Raw genomic sequence first — 20,108 nt, forward strand, 5'->3', positions numbered from 1 at the left:
CCTCTGTGCATGACTAACCTCAGAATTTCATTGCAGAAAATTAAAAGCATACCAATTCACCTTGGAACTGGCCCTATCACTTCGAGTTCTCTATTCTTTGAATTGAACAAAAGATTGCTGTTATTCTATGGGCACTATAGTATTCAAAGATTAGTATTTGCTAAATATATGAAGAAGTCAAATGTGATTACAGAAGTCAACATTGAGTGACTACTTCAGAGAAACTGTTGTGTCTTATCATGCCTGTGGATAATCTTCCTGACTAAAAATAGCATTCTAAAAAGAATATTTATTATATAAAATCATTTGACAGGGAGAGTGATATGAGCTTGCTGGAATTTCTAGCATGTTCTGGAGTATAATCATATCTCACTTCCTTTAAACGTATTTTGGAAACATCTTACATCCTACCATTTTTACTCTGCACTCTATTAATTTTAATTAATGAGATACTGTAGTCACTATAGTCATTCACAAAGCATGGTCCAGGAGATTGATTAATGTACTTTATAGCTATTGCTAAAGTGCCCTTTGTAGAATTTATTGCAGTTTACATCTTTCAGCAGGAAAACATGGTGCCTTAGTCCCCGGACCCTTGTTCACACCTGTCACTACTTTTCTTAAATGTGTTGAAGTTTAGCACAAAGGCAATAAAGAAAACATATCTTAAGTTTGCAGCTTAGTAAATTTTTGAGTCTATGCAGACTAAATGATAAAAAACTCAATTCATTGTCATTGATCAAAACCATTTCATAACAGATCCTCTAGTGAGTTTTCAGAGGTCTATGAGGTGGATTGATTCAGTGACTTGGGTAATCAGGATGGGTGTATCGGCGACAGTGCGATTGGCACAGGACAGAGCAGAGTTTAGGGCTGTTGTACATAGGGTCGCTATGAGTCGCAAGCGACTTGATGGCACATAACAACAACAACAACAACATATATCATGCTAGAGGAAATGACCCATCTTTCTCCCATGGAAGAGCTGGTGGATTTGAACCACCTGCCTTAGATTTGACAGCACAATGTCTTATCTGCTAAGCCACTAGAGCTCCCAAGATCAAATAATAAAATATTTTCAGCATCTTAGAGGAGTCTTTCATGGCCCTTGCAGTTACCTCTTTCCAGGGGTAACCACCATTCTGATTTCTTGTACCACAGAAGAAGTCTTTTTTTTTTAATATATTTTTCCATTAAATTTATTTGCATTTGAGATACTCACTTTGGATTTGTCAGCTTTATTTTAATGTACCTCACTGTTACCACCAGCTTTTTAATCACTATGTTTGTGACTTAGCGCAGTTTTCTTACCAGAGCACATGTGGTGTTTTTGCCCTTTTCTCTGAAGCACCCAGCTTCCATTAATGTATCCTTTGATTCCTTCCACTTGACTGTAGTGAAGTGGCCCCTGCTTGTTTTTCACTTGAACTGAAAATAGGTTGTGTTTTTCAAAGTGTATACTAAGTTGAATTTTTTACCTAAGCACAAAGCATAAAAGATGATGACATATACTCTGGACAAGTGACTAGAAGGGTCTGTCCCGTGGAGAAGGACATCATGTTTGTCAAAGCAGAGGGTTAATGAAAAAGAGAAAGAACTTAAAACAAGATAGGGTGACAGAGTGGCTGAAGCAGTGGGCTCAAGCATAGCAATGATTTTGAGGGCGGTGTAGTGTCTCCTTTTGTATGAGTCTCTCACAGGTTCACTATGAGTCAGAATTGAATTGATGACATGTATCAGGAATGAGGCTTTTGCATTGTGCCTATCAAGTTGTATGTGCACATAAAACATACAGACATGTCAGTGTCATACGGTATGGTCGGAAGGCAAAAGGAGCAACTCACACAGAGGTTGACAAGTAGGCTAATGGAGCATGAGGCTGAGAGAATGCTCAGAATCAGGGAATTAGTGGGATGTGGGGACGGAAGAATGGAAGTGGTGGTCATTTAGGATGGAGGGGCTAGTAGAACAAGTCTTCACTGCTATTAAAGGCAAGTTATTTCCCTCACCAGTCCCCACTCACCAGCTTTAGCAATCCAACTCATAACTATTTCATTTTATACGTGAAATGAAGGTCCTTGGAGGCTGTGTGCCTTGCTCAAGAACAAAAGAGCAAAAATGGGTAAGAACACAAGGTTTAGCACAATACAAAAATGGATTCAAATACTTGTTCTCTCATTTACCGTGTCAGTGGCCAGATGATAACTTTTCCAAACCTCGGTTTCTGTACCTATAAAATGGGAGACAGTCACAGTGAACAAGTTATGTCATGAAGAATACAGCTTCCACCTCTATGTTTAGGCAATTTTTAGACGTCGTGTCACTGGGAAATAGCAAATTTAAGAGTGACCATCAGGGCAAGCCACATGAAATGCTCTGGATGTCTTGGAAAGATCTTCTTTAATGTGATAAATTGAAAACTGTCTTTTTGCCCTGTCGTCATTATTCTTGCCTTGCTTGTGGATTTAGAACCTTAAACCTGCCTGTGGACCTGTCTGTTTCCTCTTCTAGTCTAGAATCGCTGTAAGTCAGTCATCATGGGTGGCAATGTTGCATCCTTGATCGTTACGGCGGTTGGTCCTCCGTGGAATTCAAAATATAGTTTGAAGGAATGAACGGAGCTTAAATGAAAGCGAAATTATCAATATTTTGTAGGATTTGTCTACAAAACCCATAAGCACGTTAAAAGAGACTGAATGGAGGAAAAGTAGAGCACACAGTGTACAGAGATGGATGAAGACTACACGTAACCACAGGCTGTGCACATGCTGGCTGTGGGATAGAGCAGGCAGCTGGTAGCCCTTGGAGAATCCAGCCCCACTGAACTTGCATCCTCAAGTCATTGTGGAATCTCCTGGCCCTGGATGCCGTGATGTCTTCATCATGAATGCATCCTTTGAAATGAGATGAGTTTCATTTAAAATCTAAGTTCCATTGCTTAGTTGTTTGGAAAGCTTGAAAAGACAGTTCTATTCCCCAACTCTTATTTTTCAATTGGAAAAAAGGGTTAATTTATTAAAATTAGATGCTCCACTATTTGTAAAATGACTACTTGTTCTTAAGTGCCATCCAGTCAGAATTAGCTCAGAGCTGACCCTCCAGCAGGGTGTGGAGATACAGGGTGTACAGGAGAGGAAGACCCTGGGTGAGATGGAATGACATGGTAATGGGGTAACAGGGGTAGGGGTGTCAGAGACAGTGTGACTGCTCAGGATAGAGCAGGTTTCAGAACTGTTGTACACTGTGAGTTGCAGGCAACTCAATGGCACATAACAACAACAAGTCACACAGGAGGACAGTCTCCAACTTTCAAGCGTGGAGCAGATAGTGGATTTGAACATTGTGCCTTTGGGTTGGCAGCACAACTCTTTATCACTAGGCCACTGGAGCTCAAAATAACTCATAGCTTGTCTGAAACATTTTAGTGGCCTAATATGGAAACAATTTTTTAAAAAAACTCAAAAAATCAAACCATTGAAGAGATAGATGGCAGAAACTACGAAATTTCTGGACTAGTGAAATTGGTGAAAGTAGCTATTCTTTTTGGGAAATGGACTAGGGAATCCACTGCATGGCCAGTCTCCCCAGATGCAACTGATGTGAACACATGACAATATTAACACTTGATGGTCTCAGTCATCTGGGCGTGAACACGATTTCTGAGTCCCTACCCTCAGCATCGTGTCAGTGTTTCCTCTAGGGCAGATATTCTGTAGGCATGACTCACTCTATTCCCACACTCACTCTCCAAAACAGTTTTTATTTAACCAAATGACAGATAAAGAAGAATTTAGTCTAGTCTTCTGTGGGTGTAGGGAAGCCTCCACCAAGGACCAGTTTTTATATATTGGACAAGCGAGACTTGTACTTCTGATTCTTGGAATTATGTGTGTGGAGGGTAGATAATTACACTAAGTGGGAGACAAAAGGCAAAGGGCTTATTTTGTATCATGTGCCTGTTTCCTTGAACTCTTGCCATCACTTGGCACTAATAGTTTTAAATGTATTAGCTCTGACATAAATACAGTAAAGAGCATAGATTGTAAGTCAGTGATTAATTTTGTAGCATATATCTGTACACTCACGTCATAATATTAGCTCCCAATGAGTGTCACTGGCTAAATGAAAATCAACAAACAAAATACACACATACATATCATGATAAGTGAGACCTTTTAAGTTGAAGTCAGTCCACCTCGAATGGGAAGGACTCTGTTTAAGACCCCATCACTCAAGGAATATGGATGGCCATGGACACTTGCACTTGTTATCACCTTCCTTCAGGAACTTCTCTTCCAGCTGATGAATAGTCATTCATAGGAGAGAGCTCTGAGCCAGCCTTGAGCACTAAGCCCTCCATGGTGTTGAAGCATTGGCGGGAGCTAAGTAATAGGCCCCATCCTCAAGAAGAAAATGGAATTTGCCCTTGTGTTATTTCATAGTTATACTCAATGCTTACTGTCCATTATGAGGAAGAGGTCAGCACTAACACAGCATTTGTCCAGGGCCCAGCTGGCAAGAGTAGGGGATACAGACAGCAGCATCCCCTCAGAGCCCTTGGCAATCTTCCCCCTTCTTTGTCCAGGCCTCTGCAAGGCCAGCGGTTATGTTGTCTGTTGAAAAGTGATGAACATGAACAGCTGTGACACGGAATAGAGAGAAACAATTTGAATACAAGTGTACTGGATTAAATACTGTTTCTTCAGATGTGAACTGTTGCTCGTCTGCGCTTGGACCATCTTGGGCCCTGGCTCCCAGAACGAATCAGTCATACTCTCTGTGGGTAGAGCTTGAGTATTAATATTCTTAAAAGCAATCCTAGATGACTTCCTTGAAGAAGTTTGAGAACTGTGCTCCCTATTGTCCAACAGATGGGATAGTTTATTTAGGCCCCTTGTCATTCTACTCAAGGACATGAAGCTCCTTTACCTTTTACTTTTTTCAAATGATATCATGGTACAACTTCATGTGTCCTTCATAGCATGTTATACAGTGTGAATTGTCCCTGCCTTAAGTTTGTAACATAATAGCCCTGGTCTCTTGTGGCTCTGTGGTAGGGAGTTGTGCTGCCAACCCAAAGACATGGAGTTCAAGTCTACCAGCTGCTTTGAGGGCGAAAGATGGGCAGTTTTCTCCTATATCAGTTGACTGTCTCTGCACAGTCAGTTGCCCACTGGAGGGTCAGCTATAAGTGGGCTCTGACTCAGTGGTACATAACAGCAGCACTGATCACACAACTTCAGTGGTTAACACTACATCTAGAATTTTATGTTACCTGAATGAGGCTTTGGAACATACCCAAAGAAGAGAATTTGACAAGAGAATAAGATATTGTAATTATACTGCAGATAGCTAAAGACTTTTAAAAAGAATATTTTATTGGTATGCATATACTCATTCATATTTATCATGTTTTGTACATTATCTATAATAATTCATATATATTTTATGTATTTAGCATTGCCTCTTACCACCCCATCTTTCCAAACCTCCATTGAATCCTTTCCATTATTTCATGCCCCCTCCACTCACTAACATCTACTGTGATCCCTCTTCCCTTTTTCTGTCCCCCACTTCCCTTCTGAACATCTGCGTAACTTACTCAGTTATCCTTCTATTGACATGTCGGCATTTCCTCCAAAAGCTAAACATAGAAATCTCATATGACCCAGCTATTCCACTGCTTGGAATATATCCCAAGGAAATTGGAACTAAAGCACAGATGGACATTTGTACACCTATATTCTAATGATCTTTTAATGAATGAATGAAAAAGAATTGTGCTATAAGAAATCTACACATTGAATGAACCCTAACAGGAAGTAAACCGAATACTTTTTAGTAAGTCTGTTATTGACCTGGCAGTATTCTAAACACAAACATGAGTTTCTTCTTTTATTTATTATAGTAAACTTGGGAAGCAAGATTCAACATCGTCATTTTGTAGACATAGGAAGCAAGGTTCAGAGCTGTTATCTGATTTGGCTAAGCTAACACACTGAGAGGGCGTTGAAGCAAAAGATGAAAGCCAGGGTTTAACTGAGTCCACGCATCCATCCAAGTTGTTTCCATGCCCCAAGCTTTCAGAAAAAGCCTCAATTTTGATGGTTCTTTTGAGTCCAGGGAACAGGCTTGTTCTAGAAGGCCCTTGGAAGCAAAATTAGAGCTATATGGGTCATGAGAGTGGCCAGAGAGGAATATTATACACCTTATATGGGAAATATCTTTCTCCACCATTGGCTGTGTGACTTTGTGCTAGTCACTTAAACTTTTCAAGCTTTAGTCTCATTATCTATAAAGTGGGGATAATAGCGAGTCCTATCTCATAGAGTTATTGTGAAGAATAAGTGAAATAATGCTCATAAAGCTTTTAGCTCAGTATCTGGGACCTAGTAATGGCTCAATAAATCATATAAATGTTAGTATTTTTTATTATTGGAAGGGGGTCATTGCAAGGTGTTCCCCATCATAGAGAATTTCTTGAGAATAGATGGCCACATTTCTGTGAAGCCATAAAAGAGAAATGAAGGGATGAGGTTTTTGTGTAGAAGGTATTTTATTTAGAACAATTTTATCAGAATATAAATTTTAAAAGCACTTAATATTTTGAATTTTTCAGAATCTGTATTATTATTACTATTATTATTTGCTACTTAATCCGGAACTTCACTCAATCATTGCCTACATTTTAAAATAAGGTGAGACGTGGGAATTGATGAGTAACAAGGATGATTTCTGATCATTTTCCTTGGCTAAATAAATGCACACATACACACGTGCATTCACACTTACACACACACAGAGACATACATCTATGCATAACCCTGTGTTTTTTAAAATGTTACTAATAACCAAACTATTTGAGGCATAACAGTTCTGAGCCAATAAAATCATCACAAAGAAGTGTCTGCTAATTCAGTCTACACATTAAGATGGTCAGAATCATTAATATGCCACCGTGTAGTTGCTTTTGAACACAGAATTGTGCACAACAAGACTTGGTCTGCATTTATTTGCTTATCCCCCTACTTTATGCCTCTCAGCCCTGGAAAGCAAACTAATTTGGAGCTCCACACCTCTAATGAAGAAAGAGGTTCACTACTGGCTGTGGAATTCATGTACAGTGATATGCATGCATTCCAAGAGCTCTTAGAAGAAAGTCGATGTCCAGGTACGCACTGCCAATAAATGAATCTAAAAGGAGTAGTTCTTTGGCCATCCTGTCCCCCGGGGATCACCTGGAGCTTTGTTTCACAATGTTTCGTTGAATTGTGTATCTTTGAGCTCCATGGAACAAGTTCAGGTGTATAAGTCTTCTACAATGTGGTGGTCTCTGCCTCCCCCCCGCCCACCTCATTTCCTTGCACACCCTTTATGCTGTTTTCAAAGACTATGTTGCCTTGTATCTTCCTCACCCTATGCTTTTGTTTATGCCTTTCTCTCCACCAGGAGTTACTTCCCTCTATCCTATATTTTACAATCTCTCCCATCCTCTGGCGCGCTGGGCTCAGGTGGCCTAGTAGTAAGGAACGGTGTTGTCAACCCAAAGGAAGGCACATGGTCCAAATCCACCAGCTGCTCCCTGGGAGAAAGATGGACAGTCTCCTCCTGTGTGATTATATTGCCTCTGAAAACCCATTAGAAGATCAGCCCTGAGTCCCTTCCATCTCCACAGTACAGAACAACAACCACTTCTCCTCTAAAACCCAACTCACTGTACTTCCTTACCCAGAACACTTATCAATGGTTTCCCCAGTCAGAAAAATCTCTTTTCCCCCAAAGGTTCTATAGAACTACACCTTTTATTTTTCTAATGGTTCCACATTCTTTTTTAATCACTGCTTTTGTTACTGATACATTATCAGGGCAGTGCTCTCACCCTAAGAACTTTCATTTATCCATTAGTTCTACCCTTCTCATATCTTATATCAGCACTACAAACAGGAGGCTCATTTAAAATTAAAATCTCAACACATTACGTCTTCTCTTAAGAGCATTAAATTCTTTCTCTAGGGTGAGGCCCATGCCAGCTACTTCAACCTCATCTCACACCACCTTTCCAAGTTGTTGTTGTTGTTAGATGCCATTGAGTGGACTATGATTCGTAGAGACCCTGTCTATGAACAGTGGCCCTGAACCTTGCCCTATCATGATCCAACTTCAGCATACATGAAAATCTTTTCTGCTTTAGGGCTTTTACACATACTAGTCTCTTTGTGTGACAATTTCTTACCACTTTGACACTTTTCCCTGGACAAAACTTACTTACTCTGCAGTAATTGATGTCCCTTTTCCAGATCATAGCCTCTGTTAAATTCTATTCTTAATAATTAACCTTAAATAATGCTCTTTTCCTTCATTGCACTTAAATTTCTAGTTTTATATTTGATTAATATCGGTCTTTCCCACTAGATTCTGTGTTCCACAAAAACAGGCAGTGTTTGTTTTGTGTGCATATTTTTTTCAGCACCTAGGACAGAGCCTGAATCAGCGTTAATAATTCATTTAGTCAAAGAAAAGAAGAAATTACTGAGTAGATGTAAATTTTCTGAAGGGCAGGAACCAGAGTGTTCTGTGATGTGAAGGAGGGGTTCTGGCTCTTCACTCACACACTAGCCATCACTGAATCGGAATAAACTCGTAACTGACCTGACTGGGTTGTATATCACACAAGAGATGATTGCTCATCTTTCTCCTAAGGAGCCGCTCCTGGATTTGAACCACCAGAGGGCATCAAATTTTGGGCTAGCTGCATCACTCCTTACAGACTATTCCTCCAGAACGTCCTTCTGGCTCACAGTAGGAATATGATAAATTGTGTCTTTGAAAGACAAGGGGAAGTAGAGGGCCAAGTTGATGAATTTAAATAACCCCAAAGTACACATCCTGGGAATGACAATGCAAGACATGTGAGGCGACCTCTTTGCGTGGATGGGCTTCACTTTCCAAGACCTTTGCTCCTATCCCAAAATAAGACCCACTGCAGTAACAAATCACCTTCCTCCCTCCAACACTGAGATGAAACAGGCTTTATTCTAGAGTCTGGGAGTCAAGGAAAATATAAATTGGGCTGAGATTCAGAAAATCCAGGGGGAGGTTGCAATGAAATACCAATAAACCATATTAATATGCTGAAATCAGAAAGAATAGGTTGAACTCCAACCCAGACTTAATAACTGTATGTGAGAGAGTGCAGAGAGAAAACGAGGCAAGGTTTCAGTCAGAATTAAAATGAGATCTGTAATGAAACTGGTAATATAATTATAAACTGTGAATTTTTTTTTTTTAATTCTTTCTTCCTCTTCTTGTACTTAATGGACAGCTTGCTTGGCAATGGCCTGCAGCTAGCTCTGGGGGTTGTGGATTGCTCCTGGAGTGGAATCCATTTTTTCTCCAGTCTAGGATAGAGTAATATTCAGATCTGTTGTTCACAGGATTGCTATGACTCATAGTTGACTCAGTGGGCACCTAACAGAAAGAACGAAACCCTCCCACAAAACTAGGAAAGGAAACCATTTCTGTTTTAACTCCAGCTTATCCCCAGGTTAATAGTGACAAGGGGTCTAGATGAGAACCAACCCAGGAAAGCCATTGTCAGCAGCTGCATATTTGAGCTGTTAGATGCATTACATCAGCCAGTTTGGTTGGGATTTTTAATAACATGCTGGACTAAGATGTTAGCTTGGCTTTAGACCAAAACGAATTGTTCCTAATTTGCCTCTCTAACCAAAGGAATAACTGAGTTTGACATCCAAAATTGGAGGCTAATTTTTGTGTTTTGATAGTAAATTGAGTCCAAAAATATGTTCCTAGGAATTAGGGGCAGAGGATTGTTGCAAGGGGTAAGCCAACCTAATTTCCTCTCATTAATGATTCCTTTTTTTCTGTACTGAGCAGAATCCCATGTTATTTTTTACACTAGGAAGTGAGTGTATTAGATAAGATCTGATTAGATAGAACTCAAATCAGTAGCATGAAATGTTTCATCCTTATTGGCTTGGTGTTTGCAAAGCAGCGTAAGTTTGAGCACAGGGCAGTGCATAGGTATGAGAAGGAAGCAAGTATAGCAGAAAGGTGAGTGCCTTGATCTAGGATCCAAATCATAGGGCTTCTAGCCCTAGCTCCTTTTCTTTCTGGTTCTGTGATCTTAGTTGTTGTTTTTTCATTTTTCAGTAAAAACAATGTTTATCCCTATTGCCTCATGATCCAGCAGGTTTTCAGAAGCAAGAAAGCTCATCTTTCTTCCATGGAACAGCTGGTGGGTTTGAGCCTCCTACCTTTGCACTGTTAGCACACTTCTTTCCTACCAAGCCATCAGAGCTCCCTGCAAAAGTGTTGATGGACTTCATATAAAAACACTTTGCCATCTGTGACAGTAGACCTGATTATGAAGACACTGTCATCTTATCTTGCTGTTTATTCATAACTTTGTTACCTTTAGAGGCAATAGAAGAGTGGGAATGGTGTATATACATGAATAAGGTCAAATAAGTAGGAGGCTTACTATTTGAGAGGACAGCTTGTCTGAAGTCGTTAGTAATGACTCAAACAAAAACAGAATCAATTGCTGTTGAGGTGATTCCAACTCCAGGGACTCTGTGGGTCCCAGCAGAGCTGTGCTCCTTAGGGTTTTCAGTGATTGATTCTCTAGGAGTTGATTTGTTAGGACTTCTCTTTGAAGTGACTCTGAGTAGCTTCCCAGCTTTCAATGAGGCACTGAGTGTTACCATTTGCAGCACTCGTTTGCTCTTACAGATTTTACAACATCATTCCTTTATTATATAGTGTTTGTTTTCTTTCAGCCATTCTTTTCATCATCAGATATTCATACATGTCCTTCTCTGTATCATCCTGTGATGATAGGAATGCAGAGATTGGTCCAGCACAATCCCTGGCCTCAGAATGTGTTCGGTTCAATGGTGGTGGAAGGCACTAGGCAAAGAGAAGTTGATATGCAATGTGCAGAGGAGTCATACGGAGTTTGCACTGCTTGCTGTGGGACCACAGATGAGAAGTAGCCACATTCTCCATGAGTGGCTCTAAGAGAGCTTTGATAATGTGCTCCTTGACCACGGGCATTTACCTGGCCTAGGGTAATAATGGATAATGGTAAGCATCCCAGAGAGGAACATGGGAGCTTTCCTTTGCATTTGCATAAACCTTGCTGTTTAATTTGAAGGCAAATGTGCCTGGCGCTACATCCTGAACTCTTAATCATCTGCTTGCATTACTTTTTGTTAAGCAGCTGTCACCCTTGCACTCACTTCTTTGAAAATATTTCATGGTTTAATAAATTTAACCCTCTCAATGATGTTTTTTAAAGAAATAAAAACAATAATTATTGTTAACATTAAGCAAGCTTTTTAAGTTCTAGGTCCTGTGCTAATTACTTCATGAAGTAGACTGTTATTATTATTACTGTTCTAAATTTACGGAAAACTAAAGCCTACAGAGATTATATGACAACCCCCCTGCAATGTCTCCAAAGTCGTATAGGCAAGAAATTGCTTAGCAGAATATTTTCAAGTTAGAAATTATATAGAAAAAAGCAGATGACTAAGATGGGGTACCAGCTCTGTGACAAAGTCACCATGACTTTGATTGAATCTCCGCCTTTCCACTGTAAACTATGAGAAGGGCTCAAGATGATCTTTAAAATTCCGTTTTGCACTAACATTCTAAAATAGAATGAGAAATGCTGTGATGCAAACCTGTTATTCTCTTCATTTATCCCATGAGATACATGACCTCAAAAATCTTTCACAGCCGTCTTAATGCTGTCCCCATGCCACCTTCTCTAGACCTTGGAGAAGCGAGTCTATAGCCAGGAAGCCTCCTGAGTAAGGCTGTAAGGAACAGAAACAGCCACGCAAACCTTTCACAGCCCACAAGTTGCCATTTGACAGAAGCTTCGAAGGATCACAGCCAAACTCCTGTGGAGACCGCAGGCTCCCAAGGCTGCCTGGATGAAAAGAAACTAGTTGGGAACCATGGTAGAAAGATGCTTCTCATCTCTAGCTCATCTCCCAGCCACAGCTGCCAAGGGAGCCTGCACATCTCAGATGGCAACAAAAGCATGAGAGGGCGGAAATGTATCATATCCGATAGGGACGTGATAGGATGGGAGGAATAATTAAAATCTGTACTCTCCATCCATCCTGATGCCCAGCAGAGCATTGCTGTTTGGATTTTCTTCCAAGCCTACCCCTCTGGGTTATCTAAGCCAAATAGATGTGCAGCTGCTGAGCCTTGGGTTTACTGGAAGCTGCTTGCGGCTTTCTGAGCTTCTGCTGAAGGCCTCAGCTGGAGTCACGCCTTGGGTTTGGACCATCCCTGTGGCTTCTGTTTATTCCCTCCTCTACTTGAGCTCTGGATCCATTTGGACTTCTGTGGTGAATCTATACCTTCTGACTTTTCAGCTGATATTTGCAGCATGCCAGCTCAGAGCCAGGACTCACATTTTTGAAATGAGTTCAGACCCAATCCACATTGGAGAATGAGGACTAAGAAGGACTAGGTTTGACAATCATGACATCTGAGGCTTCAATCCATGCTCTTCTGCCTATTATACTCATGGATCTTCTATGAGTTACTGCACCTCTCTAAGCCACCACTTTATGCATCTGAACCATTAAAATACTATTAAAAAATAGAGTACTGGTGGTGTGGTGAGAATAAATGATGTGGTATGAAAATAGCATAAAACAAGTGTTTAACGAATGTTAATCTTGCCATCAAAATACCATGTATGTTATTTAAGAGATATTATTAGTGGTGGTCCTATTAAGTTGATTGCAACTCTTAGAAACCTTATGTACAACAGAGTGAAGCACTATCAAAACTTTCACTATCCTCGTGATTGTATTCTGCTGCAGTTTGTCTTGTTCCCACCTCTGTGTCACCTTTGCTCATTGATGGTCTTCCTCTTTTTTCATGACCTCCTTTCTACTTTATTGAACGTGCCCTTCTTGCATGACTTTCCCTCCTTATAACCTTTTGTAAGCACATGAGATGAAGTCTCATGACCTTTGCGTTGAAGGAGCGTTCTGGCTGTACTTCTCCTCAGATGGACTTGTTCATTCTTCTGGTGGTCCATGAGCTAGTCAATATTCCTTACCAATGCCATGTTTCATATTTCTCTATTTTCTCCCAATGTTCTTATCCATTGTCTATCTTTGCATCCATATCAGGTGATTTAAAATGCCATGGTTTGAGTCACCTCCTTTATGAGATAGGATGACTATAGAGCAAAACAACCACAAGCGAGTGTGGATCATTGATATGAGATATAATGGCAAGAGTCAATGGTAGAGGTTTCCAAGGAAACCAAAAGTATTTTCATCTGGGAGGAATGGGGTAAACATTGGACTGAGTCTTGTCCTCTTGTTGAAGGAAATCAGATGATCAGATGATCAGATGCTCAGAGCAAGAATGAGTATTTTCGTTAGAGATGGAAAGAGAGAGGGAGAATAAAAAAAAAAAGGATATTTTCCAGGAAAAGGAAACAGTATAGACAAAGGAGTGGCAGAAGTAGGTGGGACCTGGAATCAGGGCTCTAGGGACGTGGACAGGAGCAGTGAGAACATAAGAAGGGAAGAGCAGGAGCAGAATACAGAGTCTGAGAAGCTGTGATCATGGGAGGCGCAGGGGTCATGGAATCGCAGAATATTTTCAAACAAGGAAGTACAAGGGCAGCAGCTGCTTTGCAAAAAGTAGTGTAAGGAGATGATTGAGAGTTCAGGCTGGAGAGCCAGACACATTTGCTTTCAAAATATGGCTCTGTTAATTACGAGCTGTTTGACATTATCATTTTTATTAGCCCATCTGGATTTTTTTTTCTTAGTTTGTAGATTGAGCAAAACAATAGTAACCCCTTCTTATGGTTGTAAGAACTCAGTGAGGTAATATCTGTATTTAGCAGGATGTTTGACAAGCAGAGATGATACAGTAACACTAGTTTTTATTCTCATCATCCTTACTTCACTAGTCTAAGTTTGGTCCCTTTGTCAGATAGTCCAGAATGTTGGTTATTGTGTTCAGTGTATTTATAAAGTTTAGGGAAGTCTGAGATATGGAATGATACTTCCCAGTTTTGAAACCTAGTTCCAATATTCCCTGTGTATCCTTGAACTAATTGTTTCCTCACTCTAAGACTCAGTTTTCTCATGTACAAAATGTGGACAATCACAGTAAAACACTACAGTGAATAGTAAACCATGACCCGGATAATGCTTTTTTCCTAGGAAAATTGGTGGGTCTGCAGTAGAATTCTCTTCTCTAAACAAGAGACCTGGATTTGATGGTCAGCAAATTCACCTCTTATTTATTCGCTGCTCTTCTGTCATTTAGACTTTTGTGTTGTTATGACCCTGTATAAGATTTCAGTGGGATTTCCAGATCAAAACAGACTGGGAAGAAAGGCGTCAGCCAGTGAAAAATCCCAGGAGTCACCAGAGTCACCCCATGGATAAACCATCACTCTGTGAAACAGTGTGGAAGCAAACAACAATAATGTTACTTAAAAGAGGGGGGATTACTAATTGACCATGGTGTAGAAAGTGAACTTGAACTTGGGGAATGATGGCTGGAGACAAGAAACCTTTGAACAGACTGATTTATTTAGTCCACAGGATAATATCTGAACAAGGGTAATGGAAGTGACAATGAAGTCTGATTTTCTAGAAGTTCAACATTTAATTGCAATGAGTAGATAAAGGGGACTTGCCTCCTGGAATGGGAAAATACAAGTAAGCATTCCTTTTCCATAAGGTGGTGGGAAGAAGTGGTTAGGAACATGAACACCAATGTTGGAGCACACAGGTCCAAATCCTAGCTCCACTTTCTTCATGGCTCAGCTTTGTCTTATAAAAAGTGAGTACGCTAAGAACACTCGAACTCAAGCTGTTCCTGTGAGGATTTAAGGTCAGGCTCACCCGTGGCACACATACTTAATTACAAGGCATTATACTCTTTTGCTCATATCACAGCCTGTCTGTATGCCTTCAAGAACCATATGCCCACTGCTGGGCTTTATTTATCTAAAAGAAAATAACTTTGGAAAACTTGTAATATTAGGACCTTTGCAAAACTTTCCTGAAGGAACATTATGAGCAAGAGATGTCCTTGTTCTCTGTGAGCAAAATTAATTCCCCAAATCTCTAACTGCTACTGTCTTGAAGGTTTGAATGACTCCAGTCATATTTCACTACAGTGTTCAGATAGGATCAAGAGTGGAAAAAGTGACCATTTTCTGGCCCTCAAAGCAACAGTAACATGGCCTGGGGTGTGAAGGCTCAGAGGTAGCCCTTTCCTGAACAGACACAAATACAGCATGAACATGTTGCCACAGCAGCTGCAGTGAGAGCAGAGGCTAGAAGGCAGGCACAGAGGCCTGATGATCAGAGCCTGCCCCACAGATGAAATATGGACTCAATTTCAAATAGCAGCTTCTGCTGACTCTCACTGGGAGGCACGAGGACAGAGGGGAGGGTATCCTGTGAGTGTGCTGCAGAGTGACCAACGTGGCACTTCTCTAAATTATGGAATGATAAAGCCAGGAAATATTTTCTGCCTTATCTTGCCTCATTTCACCCCTGAGCACTTCACAGTAGACAAATGAAATGGGTATTCTATGATCCCCCACTTTCTTCGTTCCTTTACAATGATGCCTTTGCTTTTGCCTAAGTCTTGACCCTTTCCACGTTACCCCGCTGTTGTCTTGTGGGGGCGTCAGCTCTCAACTCAGGGGTGGTCATTTTAAGGAAGTCTTCCCTGACTCTTCAGGTAAGACAATTGCCTCTGCTCTGTGCACCCCAGTTTCCTAATTTATCTCTATCAGAACCCATGCATCCCTGGATTATAACTCTGTGTTTAGCCATCACCCATCTGAACCACGACCTAACAGCAGTCAAGAATGCTACCTGCCACTTTTGTGACCTTCACATCTGTCCTAACACCTGGCATAGAATGAGAGCTCCATACAAGTAGATCCAGCTCTACCTGAAGATAAAAAATTATACCTCCCAAAAGGTCTGAAATACTTGACATTGTTATTGTGTTTATGATCCTTATTTCTTAAAAAAAAATCCAAAATAAGGTTACATTATCTGCAATGAAAGGGGATTTTTAAAACCAACATTGGCCCCAGCAGACACAAAGCTCTTTGTTTCCAAGATGGAGGACAGAGATGATAATTCTCACTGGTGCAGATCTGAAAGGATTCTTATAGAAGGAAGAGGTTGAGTTGAGCCTGCATGGATAGATTGGGTTAACTCAATTCATTGTCTTCCTCCAAGAACTCTTACTGTAGATGAGATAAGATCAGTTTGTGAAAAAGGACAAAAGTATTGGATCTCTGTAGCTCCCTGTCCTGTGTGTCCCCATCTTCACACCCTAGGAAGATGCATTCCATGAGGAGCATCTCCTTATAACACATTGGGTGTCCCCAGCATGCATTTGAGGGCTGACAATTCCTTTGTGCCAGGGAGCTCTGATCACAGGGCCAACCCAAATGTGGCACCTGTCTAGCGGTTTGCACCCATCAGAGGTTCTGAAGGAGAAAGATGGGCAGTCTCCTCCCACACAATTCCTGGCCTGGATAACCTGCTGGAGGGTCAACTGTAAGTGGTTTCCTACCCACTGGCAAAAAGTAAGTTGAGTGAGTAGCCTTTTTTTGCCTGTTGTGAACAAGCTTGCTGCAGGAATGTAGATTAACATACTCCTCTGTGCCCCGATTTTACTATGACTTACAGGGAGCCTGTGAGCAGCAAATCTGAACCTCCTTCTATCCTGCACCACAGCCACAAACTCTGTGACCCTAGAGCTCATTGTGACACTCACTGTGTCATTCCATCCTGTTGAGGGTCTTTCTCTCTTTTTCTGACCCCCAGCCTTGCCTAGATTAATGTCTTTTTCCAAGGACTGGTCCCTCCTCACGACATGCCCGAGGTATGTAAGATACACGTTTCACCATCTCTGCCTGAAAGGAGCACCTTGGTTACACTTCACTAACTTTTAAAGTAGCTAATAGTCGTCTGATGAACCGGGAAGCAGACTAGAGGTCTTACTTGTAATATTTTAATGTTACTAAACTCATTCACTCACTGAACATGTGTTCATGTTCACTCGCATGCTCATTGTGTGGCCTGTAATGGTGGAGAGGTTGGGCTGAAAAAAAGACAGTCATGGGATTGCCTTTGTGCTGCTTTCATTCCCAGCAAAAACACTAGCATCAACTTGATAACCAAAATGACTAAAAATAGTAATGGCAGCATCCGGGAGCAAATGTGCAGAAACAGAAGGGTGGGGCGGGGGGAGAGTGAAAGCAAGATGAGCATTGGGATGGTGTGCTCAGGTCAAGTGGCACGGAATCTCTGTGAGAATATGGTGTTTTAACTAAGGTAGAAAGCTCAAGAACACTGTAATGAAACAGGAGAAGGGAAGGTCAACCTGGAATGAGTGGTCAGACAATATGTGTATTATAATAACAGCCTAGAACAGGAGATGCATAACTTATCAAATGATGGAGGGAAGAGGAGGAAAGGACAAGAAGGAAGGTCTTTTCCAGACAGAGAGCAGCCAGATTCAGAGGCCTGGGGTGACCGTAGAATTGAAACAAGATGAGTGCAGTTAAATCTGAAAGGGTAAATTGTAATAGAAAGACAAGCAGGGGCTGGATCATCTATGGATTAATAGGCATACTTGTCGTCTCTGTTCCTGGATGGTGAGGCAGTTATCATGTTGGCTACTAAGCAAAAGATTGGAGGTTCAAGTCTACTCAAAGACACCTTGGAAGACTGGTCTAGTGATCTTGTGAAAAACCAGTCATTGAAAGGGTTGTGGCACAAAATTCTCCTCTGTCACACATGGAATCTCTGAGTCACAGTCCACAACTATTGCTTCTTGGACAAGAAAAGAGACCCACTAAGGTGAGTTCTGGTGAAGTGAGCCGAGCAAACAGAAGCTGCTTTTGCTTCCTGCCCCAACTCCAAGTATTAGTAAACTGACTCACTCCATTCCTGGCCAGTTAATACTCATGCAAAAAATCTCAACTCTTTTTGTATCAGAGTCATGTTCCTCATTTATTGCCATCAGCTCATGTCTTTCATCTTCTTGGTGGGTGACCCCATTTCTTCCCCTCTTCTGTGGCTGTCTCCTATGTCATCCTCACAATCTCAGACATATTTGAGGCCCATTGACGCAGTCACTGTGTCAATCCACTTGGTCTAGGGTTTTCCTCTCTTACTCCATCCCTCCACCTTCCCAAGCATCATGCCCTTTTCCAGTGATAACCTTTCTTAGCAACATGTCCAAAGTATGTCAGGTGAAGTTTAATCATCTTTGAGTCTAAGGAGCACTCTGACTGCACCTTCCCCAAGACATACGGGACAAGATGGCACGGGGTAGGACAGGGTTCAGATCTGTTGTTCACAGAGTCTCTGTGAGTTGAACTCAGCTCCATGGCACCCAACAACAATGCCTGCCTCCATGCTCCTCTGAGAACCTGAGAACATGCTGATTGGTTGACCCTGATCCTGAGCTTTGTCCCAGCACAACCTCACCTACCACATAGCATTCTAGAAACTTCTTCCTTTAATTATCCATCACTTTATCCCTAACCCTTAGTTGGCAATTGGCTTGACTGCCGGGGCCCATTTTTGGAGGAAGATCAGAATTTTACCCCCCTTTAATGCTACGTAAATCAATTCTCCCCACCCCCACTCTCTGAAATGTGGTTTTTAAAGTTCATGTCCTTCTATATTACCATAGAAGATTGTATTTGGAAAGTCTCAGAGCATATTTCCATTATGAAAATGAGAAAATAAAATAAAATAAAATTAAAAAAGAAGCAGCAGCAAACAGCCGCACACCAGCAAATAATGTCCCTTTTTGCCCCGGGATGCTGTTTGCAATTATTCCTCAGAAGTGATCTTTAATTGTTTCATCTAAAGAGTATGCATCTCCTTTCCTCTGACTGTCTCCTCACAGAGGCTTGTGAATTGGATCCAGCTATTAGTAGCACTTACTAATTTCCTCTGAGTCTTGCTGGCTGAAGCGCCAGGCTTGGAACAACTTTTAATTTTGTTTTTAATTAAATTTCAGTTGTTTCAAATCACTCACTTTTAATGTCATTTCTTTGCAATCTTCAGAGGCAACAGGAGCCCTGTGCTCTTGTTGATGTTCATGCAGCATCTATAGGTACGTTTCCATGCCGTGGCTGAAGACGGACTCCTGGCGAGGCCCAGGGCCAGAACAGGCAATTAGGCAAGTAGAAATGAGTCAAAATGAGTCACAGAATGGGCTTTTGTTTACACTGCTATTTCCAAAGCTAATGTGTTATTTAAACACGGAGTCTTGGTTATCGTGTTCGTTCTTGCCAAACTATATTTGAACAAGGTAACATTTCCATGCATTTCATGACAGGATTATCAAATCGTTCTAGGTAGAAATGGTATAAGAATAGCTAACATGTATTAAGCATTTATGATGTGCCAGGTCCTCTTGTAAGCACTTTACATATATTGCCTCATTTACATTAAAAGTGAGTAATTTGAAACAACGGAAATTTAATTTACATATATTACCTCCCACATTCCTGTGACATTATTATCTACGTTTTTATAGCTGAGGAGCTGAGATCCATTTAGCTGGATCATTATCATTCGGTTAGTTAGTGACAGCTCCAGAGCCCAGATGCTGGCCCCTTCACCTTGTAGTCTTCCTCTTACACACTCCGCTAAATTCTTTCTCCGTAAGAGGTGAAGGGTCTTATCGTCAAAATGAATCTGACAACGAGAAACCAGACCAGAAATTATCTCGTTCTGTCCAAGAGCAGGATTATGTTAATCTAAGTTTGCTCTTTAGTGTGGCTTTGTAGGTAAGGATTACACCGTCAACCTAAAGGCAGGTGGTTTGAATCCACCAGCTGCTCAGAGGGAAAAAGCTGGGCAGGCCTCTCTCATGTGATTTACAGCCTCTGAAAACCGGCTGGCGGGGTCAACTCTGAGTCTGTCTTTAAACAAAGGCAATGAATTGAGTTGTCGATGCTAATGCTTATCCTTGGTTGTATTAATTAAGATACTACCGTACTGGGTTTACTTTTTTTTTTT

General features: G+C 41.1%; 1 protein-coding gene across 1 annotated transcript in view; it reads left to right on the top strand.

Annotated features, from left to right (window-relative positions):
- Nucleotides 1-20,108, top strand: part of ASTN2 (astrotactin 2) — an 895,904-nt gene that overhangs the window by 143,191 nt on the left and 732,605 nt on the right. The gene's annotated exons all lie outside the window — the stretch shown is intronic.

The sequence above is a fragment of the Elephantulus edwardii genome, unplaced genomic scaffold, assembly GCF_000299155.1.
Source record: "Elephantulus edwardii isolate Elephantulus edwardi_28Jun2011 unplaced genomic scaffold, EleEdw1.0 scaffold00092, whole genome shotgun sequence".
Classification (NCBI taxonomy): Eukaryota; Metazoa; Chordata; class Mammalia; order Macroscelidea; family Macroscelididae; genus Elephantulus; species Elephantulus edwardii.